Raw genomic sequence first — 12,917 nt, 5'->3', positions numbered from 1 at the left:
TTCAGCTATCTCAAAATGTGCACTGTGTCAGGGCAAGGTAATTGAACAAAATCATATCTTAATTATTTCCATATCTTTTACTCACAGACCTAAACTAGGACTAGCCTAACTAGCCACCTGTCTCCTAACCAAATTAAAGGAAATCTAGTAAATATCAGAGCACTACAAATCTGCCATAACCCACAAGGGAGGAATTTCTTTTTAAAATATTGCCTGATAGATTGTGCCTTGAATATCCATGAAAAAAATTATGTAGAAATTTAAAATAAGGTTAAAAAAACTGATAATATGGGGAAAATGCTTCTACTATGATGTTTAAAAAAATGCTAGAAACTTGTTTATGTCACTTATTCATTTATAGCCTTCAGTAAATCACTCCAATTCTATAAACCCTACTTTATATAAAATTTAGATAGTGATATCTCCTTCATAAGATTAGTGTGAAGAAAAAATAATCCAGCTATACATGTTGAACTCTTAGGTCAATGCCTAAATCTACAAGATGGTCAGGAAATAACAATTTTTGATATTTATTTTTACCAATAGCTTCCATTTCCTGACTTGTCATATATGTAAGATTATTTTCTTTTTTAAAAAAAAAGCAGGACTTTTGCTAGTTCAGTGATATATTCCTTGCACCAGAAAAAAGCCAGAACTACGTATTTCTATTAGATGGTTATTGCACCTTTCTGGGTTTTTTTTTAGTGGATATCCTAGATGTGCATACTTGTCTTATTATTGTCCAGCCTGAATTGGTATATTTACTACATCTGGAATAATACAAGGAAGTCTAAAAAAATTATTTAACTCTTCTGTGTTTTTGCCATCATATACTTTCCTTCCACATGTTATGTGAGACATGCTTGCTGTTTTTCACACTCGGTATTCTTTCCTCTTTACCCCCACATTTATCTTGTCTGTAATCCTTTATTCTTTCATGTAGTTCAAAGCTTTCAGTTGAAATCATTTTTCTTCAGCCTAAAAATAACTTCCTTTTGGATTTCATGCAGTATGAGTCTCTAGTAATAAATTCTTTCAGCTTTTGTTTATCTGAAAGAGTCTTCATTTTGCTTTCACTGTTGATGAATATTTTCACTAGGTATAGGATTCAAGACTGGAATTTTTTTTTCCAGTGCTTTACAAAAATGCCATTTTATTGTTTTCTGGATTCCATCATTTCTGTTAAAAGTCAGACATCAATTTTATTGTCACTCTTGGAGATAGTTTCTGTTTTCTCTAGCTGCCTTAAGATTTTCTTCTTTAATTTCCAGCAATCTTACTAGAAGGCATCTAACGGTTACTTTCTTTGCATTTCTCATGTGTAGGTGTCACTGATCTTCTTGAATTAGCGGGTTGGAATCCTTTATCAGGTTGGCGGAATTATCAGGTATTATGTCTTCAATTTTTTTTTTTTTTTTTTATGTCTTCAAATTTTGTTTCTCATTCTCTCCTTTTTTGGGGACTCCAATTCCCAAGGCACTGAAAGATTTAATCATGTATCACATGTCTTTCACACTGTTCTATTCTATTCCATTTTCTCATTCCTATCTGTGCTTCAATTTATTTATTTATTTTTATTTTTTTAAAAAGATTTTATTTATTTATTCATGAGAGAAACAGAGAGAGAGAGAGAGAGAGAGGCAGAGACACAGGCAGAGGCTGAAGCAGGCTCCATGTAGGGAGCCTGACATGGGACTCTATCCCAGGTCTCCAGGATCACACCCTGGGCTGAAGGCAGCGCAAAACTGCTGAGCTACCCAGGCTGCCCTGTGCTTCAATTTAAATGCTTTTCCTGTTGACTTGTCATTGAATCCATTAATCTTGTTTATACACTATCTAGATTCTTTTTATATTCATACAATGGGTGTTTTTAATATTATACACTGTATCTTGTTATAAAACAGCTAATTTATTAATTTTACAAGTACTAATTCTCTATTGGAATTCTACAGGTTTCCTTCTACTTTTAACCATCTTTTCTTCTATCTTAACACTTTCAAATATTTATTCTAAAATCTTGTCTCTAATATCTGTATGTACTGTGATGAAGTTACTTCTCTCTGTTGTTTAAGAAACAACTATGAACTAATCCTTTTTTAAAAATATAATTGTGTGTCAGAATTATTGATTGGATGCCAGTCACGTGGAGAGTCTATGGAGCCCTTGAAAGATTATATATATAACTCCCCTAAACTATCTTCATTCTGACAAAAAGAGAATTTTGAAGCATTATAGTTCCTCATAATCCTTTGCAGATATTAATATCACCCTCAAATATTTAAGGAATTTACAAAAGTCAAAGTTGTTTTGGATAACTAATAATTATAAATTTAACTAAGTGATATCCAGAACCCTAACTGTTCTGACAGATGAGGACTGTTTTCTGGAATAGGTCAATACAGTCTCTTGGAACGGGTGTGGAGCTATTTGTATGAAAAATGTGTTCTTTTCAAACCCCATCAATAATGAGAATTTAATTCAGTTTGCTTTCATATGCAAAATAAAGCAATAGACATTCAGTGTCTCAACCCAGAGTTAACTTTCCTGATTTCTGTCATGATACAGCCCACAGAAATGTTAAATCACATTTATATTCAAGCCTGAACTTTTAATTGATGACATCAAGCTTATCAGCAGCAATCTATGATATGATGGAAACAATACATTTAAAATTGTGCCCAAGGGCAGCCCCAGTGGCTCAGCGGTTTAGTGCCGCCTTCAGCCCAGGTGGTGATCCTGGAGACTCTGGATCGAGTCCCACATCGGGCTCCCTGCATGGAGCCTGCTTCTCCCTCTGCCTGTGTCTCTGCCTCTCTCTCTCTCCGTCTCTCATGAATGAACGAATAAATAAATAAATCTATCTTTAAAAAATTATCAAACAATATATCAATAGACTTGTTTATCTTTTTGAGTGAGAGACACGGTCTGAAGTAAAAATATACATGACTCATAAAAAATTACAAATATCTTGGCTGGCTGGTCAGGGGATTAGAAAAAATTGGGAACTCAAAATGAAGAAGCTGTGAAGTAGACACATATCCATGAATCCATGCTAGTGGGTACTAAGGACACAAATATTTGTGTATCCTATCAGTGAATGTAAAAGAAGACCCACTGCAAAAGAAGCACGAAATCACAAGGGGATAGAATGGCTCATCCAATGGATATTATCTAGCTTCTACATTCTATCGATCTCTGTGCAATTGGCTCATAAAAGGTCTATCCCGTTTTGGACGGTGTCCATATATGACCCCAACCAGAAGAGCCCCCCTAAGTAAAGCTGATTTAGTTACTTAAGCAGCTGAATAGCAGACACCGTGACCCCAATAGAGTAAAATCCCTTGGGGAGATTAGTTTGTTGTTTTCTGTCTAGTTGAAGACATTGGATCCCCTTTACACTGTAGAGGGCAATTGTATATCCTTATTAGATTTGAAACCTATCTCGATACGTTTCCCTTCCCTTCTCAAAGTGTTTCTTATAGCAGGGCTATGGGAGTACTTATAGAATGTCTCGAATCCTGGCATAGACTATTGTATAACATCACCCCAGACCAACTGCCCAAGTTTGCAGTTCAGGAGTACCAATTATTGCATTATCACATAACTCATTGGCCTTACCATACAGTGAATCATATGGAATGGATCAAGCTAACAAAATGTTGGAGTGACCCATTAAAAGCCCCACTAACATTCCAGAATAACATTCTGTCCTCCAGAATTCAATATATATATAATAAACTAATAATAGCCTACATATGCTGAGTCTCCCATAGCCAGAATACACAGGTCTGGGAGCCAAGTTGTAGAGGAACTGATATCTCCCACCATCTCTTAGTAAGCCGCTTGGAAAAGTTGTGTTCCTCATGCTCTTTTAGATAAGAAGTCTTGGTTCCCAGCTGGGGAGGTGTACTTCCACCAGTACTTCCACCTCACACCTTGAATTACAACCACAACCTGATCACTCTGGACTATTCACATTGTTATTTTTCTTTAGTAAAAGATATAGGATTGTCAGGGGAAGGGTGGTGAGACAGTCTCTGGAATCAACAGATTCAATGGGAGCTTTTCCTGGAGATTTGTGTCTTCCACTACAGCCTAACAAGAGCAACAATCCTCAGGAACACAGGCTGAGTCGTATCAGCAGGCAAGAATTATAGAACACTGAAGGGCTGACAAAAGATGTAGGAATATAGAATCAGTGGTGAAGGAAAATGACTTTTTTACCTGATCTCAGCACCATATATGCATCAGTAGAGACTAGCATATTCAGTGAACTCTTCCCTAATATAAGCTTTTCAAAGAGATTTTGTCTGGCTCCCAACTGTAAGAATCAGTAAGAGAGGGACATAATATTGAGCAAAAGTGGATCTGAGTCATACAAAGGAAAGACTATACCAGATACTTTTAAAAAATATATATATATTTTTTTTTTGCTTGGACCAAATCTGATTTCTAATACAGCAGTAATGAATATTTCCATGCAGACAGCACCCCAACTTAAATGCATGCTGTGTGTTTTTATGGTTTTCTGCTTCAGGACCTTCCCCAAAGTGATAGGATTCCAGTCAGCCCACATAAAAATGTAGTACAGATACAAGAGTTAATGCTCTCAGAACCACCCTCAACCAGTGAAAGGGGCTGGTGAGCCACTGAACACTTCTGGAGGCTTTTATCAGGCTATTCAGACCCTAGAAGAATCCAGTCCTCAATAGCCACATCAATAATCACAATTGTACACTTTTATATTGTGTTTTGGGATTTTCTCTCCTTTTCAGTCTCACTCTTCTTCCTCTCTTTTCCTGGTTTTCTGGGATGATCTCCCAAATAAACTGCCTGCAAGCATGTCTTGTCTCAGATTTTTCCTTTCATAGGAAGCCAATCTAACAAAACCCATCATTTGTAAATTGAACCCGCTAAACTCAAAGACAGTACAGTACAACCTCAGGTATGTCGTGAGCATTTTATTGAGCTCTACAAACACAAAGTTGTTTCCATCTCAAGCCTCTATCTACTGGGATGGGGGAAATGGAAGTTGACAGGAAAATTGAACAGGCTTTTCAGAGTTCTTCTGGTGTTATGTCAAGTTGCTGGGAGAGATTCATAGTGCTAAGGCATTGGCAAATAAAGACTGTTATTTTTTTAAGTCATTGGTCTGCACAGATGGACCAAGTTTCCTCTGAGTCAATAAATACAGAACAATAAGAAAGGGTGTGAGGAATTCTAGGAGAGAAAATACATAAAAACATAGATTAAATCTAAAAGAATGTGTATGAAGCACTCATTACTATTTTTATTTGTTGAGTCCTCATTGAAACCTAATCATATAGAAAAGAAAAATCGTAATTATTTGCTATTTTCTCAAACTTTTCAGTCACTATTCCAAATACAAATTATATTCTGGTTAGGCAAGAGCTGTGTGTCTCTGTTGGGAGAGAAATGTGGAATGCCTTTCATTTATAATCTACTCAACCTGGTCCATACAGTCTCAAACCAGCCTGTTGATTCAAAAAAGTAACCATGTTCCGTAATACCCAAACTTATTTTAGAGTGATATAGACAGATTCTCTGTTCTCTATTTTCATCTTCCAATAGCACTTATTTTTCTATCAAACTTTCTTTGCACCCGATAAATCGATTTTCATCACAGGGTGAATCCTGGAAGATGCTGGAAAATAAATTTCACCTCATGTACAGAATTCCTGGATACTCTGTGGTTCTCATTCATGTAAAATTATTCTCAACCATTTCCTCTTTCATGTAAAATTATTCTCAGCCATTTCCTCCATCTGCACATTCATCTATAGGTGTCCTTTAGGTGACTGAATTCACCACTCATCTGGTTAGGGGTATTGCAGCAATATGTTTTGACGGGAAAAGAAACAATACAAATCTTCAAGCTTATCCAAAGGAAAAAGTCTCCAAGAGGAAACTGCACCTTGCTCTCCTCTCGATTCCTTTACTGAAGGCCCAATTATGAGTTCAGAAAAGACAAAAAGAAACAGTACTGAAAAAATGTTAAGACAAACTTATTTCATTACATATGGGACCTTAAAGGCTAGAATTGCAAAAGAGTGTGAGAGAGGTTCAGATAATTATGATTAAATGCAAAGTATTTTAAAACATTAACAACACCCTGAGAAGCATCAATACAATACATGAAAAACAGCAGTGATATAACAGGACAATTAATGCCTATTTCAACTCTGTATAGTAGGTGTTCACAGCATGAGTAGACGCTTGAGAGGGCTTTTTTGTTGTTGTTTTCTGAATGGAAGCAAACAGTTTTCTGCAAGGAAGAGAAACCGGTGCTATTTGAATTGCAAATTTCTGCTGCAACCATTTGTTTCCCCTAATATTTTTTAGAGTGGCTTAAAATTGGGACTATTTAGATACTTCCAGTTGAAATTCGTTGTCCTTAGTCGTAAGTACCTTGAAACACAGTCAACAAGATCTTCATAATCCCTGCCTTATAATTGTAAGCAAATATGTGTGTGTATATGATTTCGTTGCTAAATGTCCTTTTGTCACTATGTGCCATTTCTCTCATTAATATCTGTTTATTTAAATACAGAAAAAATCTGACAATTTGCCATTATGTTTTTACCACTGAGCTGGAATCTCTGAAGTTGAACAGGATCCCCCATATACCATGGGCCTAGGATTTCAGGAGCAAGTTTTTCAAAAGGTAGTGCATTCTTTCTAACCAATGAAAAAATTCAAGGGTGGTGGTATCAGTTTCATCAATATGATAAACTATTCCTTAGCTTATCCAATTTTAAGTGGCCACCAGGAAGAGAGAAAATCATTTGTCTGAAATAGTGAAACAAAAATAAATGGAAATTAATTGGAAACCAGTGAAGGGTTAATGAAAACACCCTGCATCCAATGACTTTGGAGCTATCCATGAATGTTTGGAATTGCTCTGCGAACTTTCGGTCTTCCTCTAACACTCCACATCCTCTAACTAGCAGCTTGAGTAAAAAACAAACTGCCTTTTAATTAGGTAGTCATTTCATAGAGCTCCCAGGTACACACTTGGTAAATACATTGTAATTATATATTCCTGCTGACAAAAGTTTCCTGCTAATTTCATTTCATACTGTATGTTGGCAGGACAGCATGGAGCGTATTGAATAACTTGTCAAAGTAAATATTCACTTATATATAGTCAGTTAAGGATATCTATTGACTTCTGTAATAATATAATATCCAAAGCACAAATGTTTGAGTTTTCCGTACACCCACTTGGGTGGTTCAAAGGAGAGTTTTCTCTCTGGTTGTGGGTGGTAGGAGGTAAAGGGCACTGCCAGGTTGTGGGAAATGATCTGAATTCTAGAATTACCTCCCCAGGATCCTTGATATTTCCACTTATAAATAACAAGGATGGCTTTCACTTGCAGATTTCTTTTTACCTGGCTATCTCAAACAGGTCACAGATGTTTCATTCTTATTGCCTTACCACCATCCGGTGTAAGGAACCAGGCAGAGCATGCCATCTATACTTTGTGTTCATGGGACAAGTCACCTAGGATAGGACACAATAGGCCAGACCCTGGCAGGGATAGTGTCTTTTCACCACTATTGAATCAACCAGGTGGTACAGAATTTTTTTAATGGTTATTTTTGGATCAACATTTCAGTAACTTGCTTCAAATCATTGAAAACAGAATAATAAAGCACACATCCAAATTGAAGTGAAATTTTGTGTCTCTGACAGTCAAAAAACAGAAAGTTCTCTGGTCTAACCAGAAACCACTCAAAACCCTTGAGAAGCATATAGGTATTTTTGGAAAAGCACTTGTTTATCAAGGTTTTTAGAGATAAAATATTAATAAAAAATTTCACACTATTCTGACAAAGACAAGAAAGAGCTCACTATTAGGGTCTCTAAGTAGCTTATAAGAAAAAAGTGGAACTGAAAGCGGTCAAGAGAAAAAAAATCTCTCAGTGAGACAGAATGAGATATTTTTAGTGTACTAGTCATTTTTTTAATAATTTGATATGCATTTCAACATGAACTATATTAATTCATAAAGCCAAGAATATCTCATTCCTACTAGATCGAATAATCATATTCAGCATTTGAAAGTAATAGATGCTAAAATATTATTACATCCATTCTAAAGAAATTATAGTGTCCAATATGCTCCTAGGACCTTATGCAAAAGCTGCCACATCAAAGAATAGCAATTGTTTCCCATTTTGCTTTGCTTCAAGTATTTCCTCCTCTGCATGATAATTAAGTAGACTCGTTATGAAAACTGTGTGAAAAAAGATCAAGAGCTTGGATATAAAGAGTCATGAAGTAATAACAAAGACATTAGGGTCATTTAAAGGGCATACAATTCATTCATTAATTAATTAAAAAATGTGGTTTCTACTGTTATGGTTCATTGGTCATTGGCCCCATTATACTGTATCAAGTAAAGTGCTGGTTTGCTCTTCTGTTTTAAACCACATACTGAAAGACTTTCTACTGGTTCCACTAAAAATACACAGTTTGTAGGCACCCAGTTGATCAATGAGATAGTATGGCAAACTTATTAAGACTTCCTGTTGGTGGACCTAAATCTTCCATCCTTATCTACTTATTTGTTCCACCATATCTTCACTTTTAATTATCTCATTTCTAATTCAAACTCTCTTCTCTCAGATTAACACTTTTATTTATCTATGCAGGTCAGCCCTTGACAATCTTTTTTTTAAGCTTCTTAATCCCTTAGTATTTAAAATGCACACACCATCATAGAATGTGGGAAATGCAGAATCTTTTAACATGCATAAATAGATTTTTGTTAGGTTTTAAAGACCTTGTACTGAGCATACATCTAACTGGAATTTTTAGAATTGCCTATTACATGAATATCTACCAGTTATTTTAAATTTAGGGTTGGGACACCTTGGTGGCTCAGCAGTTTAGTGCCTGCCTTTGGCCCAGGGTATGGATCCTGGAGTCCCAGGATGGAGTCCCACATCGGGCTCCTTGCATGGAGCCGGCTTCTCCCTCTGCCTCTGTCTCTGCCCCTCTCTCTGTGTCTCTCATGAATAAATAAATAAAATCTTTAAAAAATAAATAAATAAAATTTAAAAAATAAATTTGGTGTAAAGGCATTTGGATAAAGTTTGAAATACAGCTGATCCTTGAACAACATGGATTTTAACTGATCCACTTACAGGATTTTTTTTTTTTTAATAAATACAGTAAAGTACCATAAATAAATTTTCTCTTATGATCTTAATGCCATTTTGTTTTCTCTAGTTATTGTATAAATAACAGTATACAATACACATTAGATATGTGTTAATCAACTGTTCATATCATTACCTAGACTTCTGGTCAACAGTAGGCTACTAGATAAATTTTGGGGAAGTCAAAAGTTTTATACAGTTTTTTTACTATATGCATCTGGAAGGCAGTGGTTTCAATGACCCTAACCCAGTTCAAGGGGTCAATTATAATATTCACTAGGTTTCCAGTATTATACAATGGGTAAATGAGTTATGTGTGCCTACTTCATTGGGATCTTTTATTTATCTTCTTTGGACATTAATGCATACATTTAATTCAATTCTGTCTGAAGATTAGAAAAAGATGGCAGTGCACACAGATACCCTAACAATTGTCCATGAATTTCCATGGGGCTTTGGATGAGCTGTAAGTACAAGAGAACAGTGTACTTCTCATACCTCAACATGTTTCTCAGGCTATGACAACCGTCAATAAAGAGGTCAGCTAGAGTAAATGTCAATGAGAATTATAATTATTTTAGAAATGCTATATAATGAGATACCAGCATTGGGTCTATCTGTCCAAAGATGAAAGGACAGGGAAAAGGATGGGTGTGAAAGTCTAGGGAACTGAGAAAAGCCACATTGTGGCATTCAGAAAAAAAAAAAAAAAAGGAAATGTTCAAAATACTTAGAGTCTAAGACTAGTCATGGAAATAATGTGAAGTGCCCAAGAGACCGAATATAGTACTCATCCACTTCTCAGACTTGTGTGAAGGATAAAGGTTATATAAAATTATTCAATATTAATATGAGTCATACAAAAAAGTACAAGAAATTTTCTTAAAGATAAAATATGAATGGTGAGTGGGAAAAGTATTTGGGGCACCAGCCAGCATTGCACAAGGAGGACCAGGCTTTCACGTAATCAGCTAAGATTGACTTCAAATTCTCCTCTGCAAATTTTTACTTTCTTTTCTTGACGTCCTGGGATCATCCTTCCCTTTATAATACCACATTTCAGAGGGTTTACTGACTAGCCTTGCTCAGCATGGACTCACCCAAATGAGGATACACACCAGTACCAGAGAACACGACAGCCACCACCAAAAGTCTGTGCTTCAAGTAAAAAATGACATAAGATCCTATCAGCAATCTACACAAGCATGAGATTCTTGGCCATTAGTGCTGTTGCTGCTAACGTGGTTCCACTGCTGATGAGTATGCTGGCTCATCCTAATTTCTCCCACCTTGCTGTTGGAGACAGAGCTGGAATCCCAACCTGAGCGGCCAAGACTCTTATACTGACATTTAAGAAGAGACAGCAACTTCCTTTCTGGACTTCTTGATTGTCATTTGCAAAGACAAGGTTCTCGATGTGTTGAAACATGATGCCATCTGCCTTCCAAAGAGGTAGAATCATTTTTGGCCGCATTTTGTCACCACTAGTCAAGTACAAAAATCCAGTATTATCTGTTCCGTCCAATGAAGGCTTTTGAGTTGCAAGGAAGTCAATTGTGTGATATTTGGGGAGACGTAATAACTATATATCCCCTAAGTCAAGTCAGAACATTGACATTTCTTTGAAGTTTCAGAATTAGAAAAGCAATTCCAAGCATATTTTCTATACTCACACAATCTCTAAGAGTTAGTCTAGGTACAATACTTCAAAACCCAAGTTTCTGTCATTACAACAAACTACGTGTAAACAAATCTGATCCTGCAGAATAGATGCTCCCACTCTAGATTGTAAGCATCATGAAAATAATAATTATCTTTTTTTTCTTTTAATTCAACTATGATATCATTGCATCAGACGGATGTCTACACAATAATTATGGCTGATTTCCAGTCTTATATCAACTGCATTTCTTCCAGTTTTATCCTTATGAATATATATTTTTTTCTTATCAAGCCATTATTTTACCTGGAAAGTCCCTTCATAACAGAGATAAGTCTTACATTTTCTTTTAAGCAAGTTGTTTTTCTACCTTATCCCAGATGTCTTCCCATCAGCTCCACTCAGAGTTTTAAGCTCCTTCCTCCAACTCCTTTAATATATTCCTTGGAAATCTGATCACTTACCCTCTCCACCATCTAGCAGTGCCATTTATTTAGCTTTCTCTGTCCTTCACTAGATCATGAGCATCTAGAAGCCAAGACATTAATATCTAAGTTTCAGAGTCTAACCAATAGCTGATAGATAGTAGGTATTCAATAAATGTTGGAATAATAAAATTTGTCCCGTTTGTCATTTCAGGAAATAATGTCATATACTAAATAAAGAATCATGTACTAGATCATACTTCCCTTTATGTCAAGCACTATTTTTTTGTGGTTTTAATAAGGCAACAACAGCACAGTACTTTGCCTATAGGTAGGTCTCAATAAATTTATTAATTATGTAACTACAAATGCAATATAAGTTTTCATGATGCTTAAATTACTGTATGACTAGGTAAGCATATCTGTCTCTTTTATTATGCTACTGATATCATGTACTAAAGAAAAGTGATGGGGTTAAGGAGTTCTCACCCAAGAAGAACAGCACTGCAGGGCAGAAAAATATCACCATTTTAAAAAATGCCCTTTCTCATTGTCTGCCTAGCAATGCATAGGCAGAGTATCATTGATAAAACAAAACAAACAAAACAAAACAAAACAAAACAAAAAAACAACTACTTATGGCTTTCCCTTAATAATAAATCACATTGCTCACTACATATGTTGTTAGTCAACAATGCACACCCCCACACTCATTGGGGAACTTGTAGTTATTTGAGTAGTAGCCAGTTTAGGTAATACCAGGGGAGCCATAAATAGTAATTAGAGGTTTCTATAAAAGCTTTTTGTTACTCCACATCTCATTTACATTGTATGCTATATGTCACTGAAAATATACCTAGGATACAGGGACCGGAGAGGAAACATTATGTGCATCATCATATGTGTTATAAAAATGTACTTTTTCATCCTCACTAATGTTGCCATAAAAAGCAAGAAACTAAGGAGGTTAAAGCCACAGTGCATAATTTAAAACAATACACAGCTGCTCCACGGCCGTGTGGGTTGCATGTGTATGTATTAGACAGTTGGTAGGAGGGCTGGTGTGAGGCTTCAGTGACGAATTGAAGAAATTCTATAAGCTCCAGGTGAACATGAAAAGCTGCACTACTCCAACTGGAAAAAAAAATAACAAAAAATGTTTGCCTGCTTCCCCTTCCTTTCTTCAAACCATAATGACAGGATAATTAGGTATTTTTACATTTTTAAGATCACGTTTTCTTTCAGGAATCAGCCATGTTCCAGCTTCCCTGGGGGAAAAAAAACTTTCAAACAAAACCAATCTCTTTAAAGTATCTTTGCAAATCACTGGGACTTTGCCTTAATAGTGGATCTATGGCTTTCTGGATGCTTTCATTGTGTAAACTGCAGAGATTAAAAAAAAGAAGAAGAAGAAGAAGGCTGTGCTTCCTAAAGCCAAAGTGTGTTTTTGTCCACATGTAAGGAAAATAGTTTTAAATCCTCCAATTTTCAGGTTCTTAAAAAATCCCGCACCGTTTCCATAAATCTTAGGATGATTTGATTTAATTCTCTTGCTTACAATTAAGATCCATTCCCTCTTTCACTAGTAGCTGATGATGCTGGTACTTCCTTGATTCCACCCACAGCTCATAAATCACTGTTTT

This window comes from Vulpes lagopus, chromosome 2 (genome assembly GCF_018345385.1).
Source record: "Vulpes lagopus strain Blue_001 chromosome 2, ASM1834538v1, whole genome shotgun sequence".
Taxonomy (NCBI): Eukaryota; Metazoa; Chordata; class Mammalia; order Carnivora; family Canidae; genus Vulpes; species Vulpes lagopus.
Note: the sequence above shows the minus strand (reverse complement) of the source record.